Here is an 8,940-nt window from a genome sequence, read left to right as displayed (position 1 = left end):
GGACCCGGCGGCACCGGCGCCCGGACGAGCTGCGGTCAGACCGGCCGGCACCGGCCCCGGACGAGATGCGGTCAGGACCGGCCGGCACCGGCGCCCGGGACGAGCTGCGGTCAGGACCGGCCGGCGCCGGCACCGGCCCGGACGAGCTGCGGTCAGGACCGGCCGCACCGGCGCCCCGGACGAGCTGCGGTCAGGACCGGCCGGCGCCGGCACCGCGCCCGGGACGAGTTGCGGTCAGACCGGCCGGCACCGGCGCCGGCGCCCCGACAGCTGCGGTCAGGACCGGCCGGCGCACGGCGCCCGGGACGAGCTGCGGTCAGACCGGCCGGCACGGCGCCCGGACGAGCTGTGGTCAGGACGCCGGCCGGCGCCGGCGCCCGGACGAGCTGCGGTCAGGACCGGCCGGCGCGGCGCCCCGGACGAGCTGCGGTCAGGACCGGCCGGCACCGGCGCCCCGGACGAGCTGCGTCAGGACCGGCCGGCACCGGCGCCGGCGCCGGGACGAGCTGCGGTCAGGACCGGCCGGCACCGTCGCCTGACGAGCTGCGGCCAGCCGGCCGGCGCCGCGCCCGGGACGAGCTGCGGCAGGACCCGGCACCGGCGCCCCGACGACTGCTGTCAGGACGCGGCCGGCGCCGGCGCCCGGGACGAGCTGCGGCCAGGACCGGCCGGCGCCGGCGCCCGGGACGAGCTGCGGTCAGGACCGGCCGGCACCGGCGCCGGCGCCCGGGCGCGCGGCCATGCTCATATGCACCGCCTCATGTCGGCATCTACTGGCGGCCCGAGTGAGGCATTGTGAAAGCGAAGCTTTCACAAAGAAAAATGTGTGCTGCGATGCAATGGGCAAGCCTAATAAATGTCTGGATGTCTGGACATCTGGATGTTCCTCTACAGACTAGGCGATGACGTGCCAATGATACCCTTCTGGTGTTCGGCGTCTTCACACAGCTGTAAGTTTACGAGGAATACAGCAGTAGGCTCTTTCATACAGCAGTAAGGCTGCACATCCTCCTCATGATCGTAGGCGCAGGGGCAGGGCGAGAGGCCAACAAACGCTATCATTCCACATTAAAAGATGGGGTTTGCCGTCCTTTTCACTGTCAGTTAGCCTTTTCGTGCAAATATGTTCATTTCGTAAGGGCCATTCCACTCATTTCAGCACGCCTTTTATTATCTGAGCGACTAGGCTCATTTCCAGATACCTATACTAGGACAACTCTTTCTGTCCAGGACATAGACACACGGCACCTATGCACTGGCTTCCTTGGCGGGATCTGTATGTGTCAAACCTTGTGCCAAACTTTTTCTCCGCAACATCGTTGTGACATGAATGATTCACTTGGTGCAAGTATGGGGACCATGTCCGCAGACCTACATGGTATGCACGTAAATCTGTGCAAACGTGCACACATTAGTTCCTCAACCTTCGGTTGAGATTCTCAAAATACTGAGGCAAGTAAACTGTCGCTGGCTAAAGGGTGTGCCCTTTCTTTAAAGCGTATTTTCAGCTTTACCAGCAGTCATGTAGATTATCGTGTCCGATTTTGACCGCACAAACTGTTTTATGAGATTGTTCACCATGAACCCAAAATTGGTATTAGAAGTGCTCATTCTGCGGAATTCGTCCAGCAGACTCCTTGCCTGTTATTAGGATGTCAAATGAAAGACATACTGTCCGATATTTGCTCTGGTGTAATGCACTTGCAATCGCAGCACTTTTACGACTAGCTTTTTTGGCGACGTTTAGCTTAAATGAAATCTTGTTTTACCGTATTTCGATCACAGCACTTTATTCTAAACTCCCCAACGCAGTCGTGACATGGTGACTTAGGCCAGCGCGCATGACAGACACCCCATGAGTGGTCAGAAGCCCCAGAGCATTGTCAACAACTGATCGAGGCGAACCTATTGGACCGTTCAAACCAACTGACCGGCCCATCCGCTGGCTCGCTTCTGGCTGCCGCCATGTCTGATTCAGGTAGTGTCTTTAACAGCTTTGTCCAGCTCTATACGACGCATTTTAATCAAAATCCCTGGTGCTTGGTGTAGGTGACCCAGGCGCATTCTTGTGTCCTGTGCTCAACTATTGGCTTGACTGTGGTTAACTATTCCAGAGCATTCATACATGGATGACTTTTGTGATACCTCCGAGGATGGCACTGTTGCCTTAACCTTCCATTGACTGGGAGATGTTTAACGTCCTCATTCAATTTGTTTGGTGCAACTCATGAGCACACAGCGCCCGTCAAAAAATGTTCAAGACTTTTCATGACGAAATCACGACTCGTTTCGCCTAAGCTCAGGTCAAAAGCGTATTGTAAAATGCTTTCTTATAGTACACATTTTTGGACTTTCTAACCTGATCAACACTCACCATGAACGCTTCTTTAGAGCTCTAGATTGGTTATGGGTTCCAGTACGCATCATGGCTCATTGTGTTTTAACTGATGAGTCGGGTCACTCCGGTTTCATGTCACAATAACCTCACCGAACAATTCTTGAGGCAAAGGGAGTTTCCGAAATTATGTTGTGATTAAAAATGTTGGGTGGGTTTAATTCTGGTATCGACTTGCAGTTTGCGCCTGTAACTCATCGTAGATCATGTGAATACGAAATCGTTCGTCGTCCTCGATCATATATCCTTTCATTGCAATAGGCTCAGACCAAGGCAGGAAACTCTCTGACTTTCGGTGTTCCGTCCCTGTCCCTGTTCAGCAAATGTGTTCCTTGCCGATCAACAGCCCCCGCCAGAACAGGGTAATGGATACCCTGCTTGGCACTGTGAACCCCTGACACCACGGAGAGCCCCCATTGTTTCAAGGCCCTGACAAATGCAAAAATTTTCAATCACAATCGTGTTTTCGGGCCTTGTCTCTGCTTTGGAAAGGAGTCCCTAATGCCCAGACCGACACGTTGCCGACTGTTCGGTATCGATGCTCTCTGACCGCCAGAGGCCCTCGTTGACCCAGGGGACCTCCGACCGGTGCGAGAGACGCACTGAATGGCATTTGAGGGCACTGCCTTATAGGCCGAAGTCTCTTAATGCCTCCTCCGGTTGGTCCTTTGTGCCCCCCTCCCTCCCCCTGCCCTCAGCGGGCCCCTGATCGCCTGTCCCATCGGGCCCTCGAGCCTCTCGAGACCTAACAGTGGGACGGGGAAGTGGCACGCGTGTCCTGTACCCCCCGGCTGCTCCACTGCATTCATCACCAAACGTCTAAAGACTCGTTAAACCGTCAAACGGCTAACGTTAAACGGCCAGGACACCCGCCTCCGGTCCCGCGTTCATCCCGGTCTCCTCCTCGTGAGTCCCCGTGACGCCCCACCTCAGGGGGCGCCCACTGCGGGCGGCCCTCGGGTGGGGTTGACTCGGTGACATTGGCAACTGACGATGGCCGCATTACAGCCATATTGCCTGTCTCTCTGCATAACCTCAGCCTGGAATGGTCGATCATAAACGATAGAACTCTACGCTAACTAAACCGAAGTAAGCGGCCGAGTGCTGCAAAGGTCCTGCCCATTGTCCATGGACACAGAGATGGACAGGGACACAGAGATCGAGCCAACGAGCTGGCATTACAGGCAACATTTTGGAAACGGTCAAGGCCAGGGATAGCATATTGATGGGAAGCAAAGGGCTCCGAGGATGAACTCGACACAGACACCTTAGACGAGAGAGAGCAAAAACAGCTATAGCTGCCTAATGTCCTCCGTCTTTTGAAATAAAACAACCATGCTGCGACGCATATCTGTACGACTTCTACCACTGCCCCTTAACGTGCTCCTGCGGAGGACGAGCCTTCAATGAACTGGGGGTATCAGATCTTGGATGCATTGCCTTCTTCGGTATCCTGACAGAACCTCTTCTTAGTCAGCTCTTCGCATGCATTGCACCGTGGAGTTAATGTCCACCTTTCGGAGAAGGTGCTGGATTGAGGCTTATCACGCACCACGTGTTCCCTGGGTTCTCACGCGGCGGCTCTTACACTGGATATGTCGGGAAAGCTGTTGTGGATGTGCCCACGAACTGGGGAAAAATTGGATTAAACTGGGTGATACAAGTCCTTGTTTCGCATCTGCAAGGCTCAAAAGGATTAAACGTGGTCACAATTGTCGGTCAGCGCACCGCTTAAGGTGGTCATGACTGTCGGTCAGCGCACCGCTTAATGTGTCGACTGTCGGTCAGCGCACCGCTTACTGTGGTCACGACTGTCGGTCAGCGCACCGCTTAATGTGGTCACAACTGTCGGTTAGCGCATCACTTGACAATACGAGGCGTTGACGGCCCACGTACGTCTGTAGAAAAATTTAATCATAGATTAAGCTGATATGACACCGGCCTCGAGGATGACTTAAGAGTCGACGCTTCCGCGTGCCAGTTACGTGGAAGCATGACTTATTCGACGTCACACCAACTTATAGCGCACTTCACATGAGGGAGCAAAGGCCAGTTGGCTTCCAGGCATTGCTCCCCTCCGTAGCCACGGTTTTGACGCCCGCATGTTGTGGCGGTCGAGGTCTCTCAAACAAGGGCCGCACACCCGTCGCCTCTGTGAAGAACGCAGCAGCTGAGCGTCGCCCCCCCCCCCCCCCTCTCCTGCATCCGAGGCTGGTCCAAACAGACGCCGGGGCCCGCCGGGTGCCACTCATCCCCCCCCCCCCCCCCCCCCCCAGTCGTCGCTGTCTGCGTGATAAGCGGCCGCACGGACGCCGGCGCACCAACCGAGGGTCACCAGTCAGGCCCGGCTGCGGAGCGGGTGCGTGCCGGAGCAGCTGCCGACGGCCAGACGCGGCGGAGTGCTACCAAACCCCGCAGGACGCACGCGACAGCCATGGCTGTCTCGCTCCAGCGAGCGCACGGCTGGTGGATTGGCGTGATGATGACGGCAGCGCTGATAGCAGGTGAGCACTTCCTCTCTCTCAGGTCCCTTGAATTGTTGTCCCTGAATTGTCTAAGGTCCCCCTGAGGCTTGTCTCAGGGGTCCCCTGAGCTTGTCTTAGGTCCCCTGAGATTGTCTCAGGGCGTCTGATGCCGCTCCGTTCCATGACGTTCATAATACCAGTAGAAGGCATGAAGCAGGATTTTAGGCAAGGTTAATTTTAGAACCCGCTGATTTCATAACTGGGACCGTTACATATTAGGGGGGAGTACGTAATCCTCAGCATTCTGCCTGCTCCGCAAAATGTGGCCGCTTTCTATGCCCTGACGAATCAAAGGGCGCTTCTGTGGTCAGGCAGCTCTGAGAGCGATTACCGGGCGCTGTAACGTACAGACTGTACTTGTATGAGCATGGCATGGCTTCGGCTGGACACCCTGCTAAAAGGGTGAGCACGAAGGTGCGGGACCACGCCCAGGACGGTGTGCGCGTTCTGTTCCCCAGTTCATTCAGCCCAACGTGGTGTAATGCCATTAAAAGGGGTTGTTAACGATACCGTGTCAGGGGACCTTCGTCCTGCAGACCTATGCTCAATAGACCTACATACAGGAGGACTGCGCTCATTAGATCTACGCTCACAAGACCTAGGCTCACTGAACCTTCGTCCAGGAGACCTACGCTCACTAGATCAACACCCAGAGAACCTACTTTCATCGGTCCTATGCGCAGGAGACCTGTGCTCACTGGACCTTCACCCAGGGGACCTACGCCCATTAGACCTACAGTTGGGCGAGTCAACACTCCCTCGGTCACGTTCTGGCAACAACAGGAAATACGCCGTCCAGGCTCTTCCAGACGGTGCGGGATAAAGGCAGCGCATTCCCGGGGATCTTTGACTGCCCAGCGCCACATAAAGGGTTGTATTCTGCTACCATCTCGTGCAGTAAAATTGTTCAGAGGAACTCGTACGCATCATATGCATTTGGAGTCAAGTACGCTGCAACCTACGTGGCAGACTATTATCAAAATGTATTGAATTATCAGGCCCCATGAACCCAAATGCGATGGCCCAACCTACCATACATCAAATAAGTTTCATTCATCTCTCATCGGCCTTGTGGGGGTGAACGTGCTTGAGGCACTGATGCACTGATGGAGATTGCCATTACTGTGTCATTTTGGTTCAGAACCTATTCCTGACGGTGTTGCATCGCTACACGGAACTGGCAGACCGGCCGCCTTCTCAGCCATTAATGGCAAGCTGTTAGCTGTTAACGTTTTGATGCCATAGGATGGGTATGGAATGCCATACCTGCGTCACTGCAGACTGCAAAGGCAGCCAGTCAGCAACAGCGCCTCACTAGCTCGGGCGGATCATACCAGACAGACCGCAAAGGCAGCCAGCCAGCAACAGCATCTCACTAGCTCGGGTGGATCATACCAGATAGCAAGCTAATGGCATTTGGTACGATTGCTCCCGAACACTACTGAACCGAGATTATCCAACTCATTCACCCTACTAGAACACTGCATTTTCTGTGGTTGAAGGGTGGATGAGATGACAAACAAAATTTACATGGATGATAGACAAAGAGAGTTAGGTCCTTCAGCCGTTCTTCTTCTTCGTTGAGGCATAAGCTCTAAGATAATGCTACCAAAATTCAGTGGGCATATGCTTTCTAGGCATAAGACTCGGGTGCGGTTCGTTCCTGAGTGTAGGTGTTCCGGATAGAGCCTCCTGGGCCTATGTCTCTTGGATTGTCGCCTAATTTACCAAACCTACGCTGTAGTTAGCTGCGAATGACCTGCCTTTTCATGTCTACCCGTTTTCGCCTCACCCGGTCACAACAGTTCAATGAAGGCAGACAGGCCGCGGTGCTGCATTTTTCCCTTTTTACAGTTGGCGGTGTAAGCGTTGGGGCATGTGATCAAAACCACGGACATCGACTATCTAATCGGGCTAATCCTGCTCAGGTGGCATGCTGGCGAAGATATGGTACGCCGTTCCAACCCCCTGACCCTGCTCGTTTGAGATCACGTGGTAGTGCACGCTCCAGTGAAATATGTTTAACTGTTGGATGGTGTGACCCTGAAAGAACAACTGCGTTTGGGCTATTGAAATATGATGGCACATGTTTATATGGCGCAAGCTAGCATCACCACTTTTGCACCAAGCCAGCTCTAAAGCTGTCGACGATATCCATTTATCTGCTCGTCTATACTCTATAGGTGAGCACAAAAATCTCCCAAATGTGCAACAGACATCCCCAAATAACTGTTGCCAGCTTTGGCTGTTTCCATTACGTTGTTTGTTTGAGGGTGGTGATAAACCTGCAGGTCCAATCTGCAAGTAGATCCAAACAAAGCGCAGCCACAAAACAGGATGTACGACAGACAGAGGTCGTTCGTCGATCCCCTCTACCGGTGCCGACAGCTGATAGACTGGTTGGCTCCCTCCACTGGTGCAGATAGCTGATGGTCAGGCTGGCTCCCTCCGCTGGTGCCGATAGCTGATGGTCAGGCTGGCTCCCTCCGCTGGTGCCGACAGCTGATGGTCAGGCTGGCTCCCTCCGCTGGTGCCGACACCTGATGGTCAGGCTGGCTCCCTCCGCTGGTGCCGACACCTGATGGTCAGGCTGGCTCCCTCCGCTGGTGCCGACACATGGTCAGGCTGGCTCCCTCCGCTGGTGCCCACAGATGATGGTCAGGCTGGCTCCCTCCGCTGGTGCCGACAGCTGATGGTCAGGCTGACGTCAGTGGCAGTAAACGACACACAATCTGTGACAAGAGCCACGCTATGCTGCTTTTTCGCATGCATGAGAATGATACAATTTCAGCTTCGTTAATGTCCGTGGTGCACTGTGGTGTGATGCACCTGTATTCACCGTATTATGAGTGGGCTTGCGACGATTAGGCGGCGTATACCGGTGCAGCAGTGCGGGCACCTCCCGCTTTATCGTTTTCTTCAGCACACTGAGAACATTAGAATATCCAAGAAACCATCAAATGTTCAGACCTGCAACGCCACCAGGCGTGCTAACAATGCGTATCTATTCCAAACGCATGCAAGACCACAAAGAAACGGCATAGAGATGATCTTATTGTATCACACATCTCGCAAAAAAGTCAGTGTGGTAAAAGAAGGTACACGGCGAACGTTTTAGAGCTGAGTTTCCAAGTTCCCACTGCCTCGGAGGGGCGTTCTTTATCCAGCGCAGCAACGCAGCTCAGCGGTACAGCAGCGCGAGCCACTAGCAGCGTTAATATGACCAGGGCGGAGTTCAGACACAAGCATTTAGTCTCGCTTGGCAGTACTCGAAGATATACTTTTCATGTAACACCCAGCAATGTTCCCCGATCAGTCCAAGACGTAGCCAGCGATCGACATACGCCGATCCTCGGCGCCCTTTGACCTCTGTCCGTCTCCCCGCACTCCCGCCCTTGCGGCCGACCGCGGGCGTATGCTTCCATGGTTGACCCTTGATCCCCCCACAGGTTCGCCGTGCCCCCTGGACTGGGCGCAGCGGGGCGCCTGGTGTTTCCAGGTCAACGCGACCAGAACAATGAGCTGGGCCGGCGCCGGCGCCCTCTGTCAGGAGCGAGGCGGCCAGCTGGCCGTCATCGGTAATCGGAGCCGGCTGCTGGACGTCATGGACCTGCTCAGAGGTCAGTACGCCATAGGCGCCACGCCATAGGCGTCCGTCTGGTGCCGAAAACGACGGCCAGTGCTGGCCTTGACTGGTTATCTCTGGCCTTCAGCAGGCGTTGATGGCTAAACGCGTGTGTGCATTGCGCGTGCATGCGCATATTATGCAGACAGAAAGACATGACGTCTACCCTATTGATCTGTGTGTCGTTATTTTCTTCACATCTATTCCCAAAATTGTACCGCGCTGTCACATACAACGTAATGCACGTGAAACGTCACTTGACGCAACGCCACTGGGCCGCTCAGCTCGCTCAGTGACACATTAGAGAAGTGTCTATGATGTTTTATTCGTTTACTGAATGTGCTTAAGCTAACACCCAGGTAGGCCTCTGCAAAACCAGTGTTTCAGGGGTATGG

The sequence above is a fragment of the Pollicipes pollicipes genome, unplaced genomic scaffold, assembly GCF_011947565.3.
Source record: "Pollicipes pollicipes isolate AB1234 unplaced genomic scaffold, Ppol_2.1 Scaffold_4740;HRSCAF=5597_pilon_pilon_pilon, whole genome shotgun sequence".
Taxonomy (NCBI): Eukaryota; Metazoa; Arthropoda; class Thecostraca; order Pollicipedomorpha; family Pollicipedidae; genus Pollicipes; species Pollicipes pollicipes.
The sequence above is the reverse complement of the archived record's forward strand: the minus strand, read 5'-3'. Positions refer to the sequence as shown.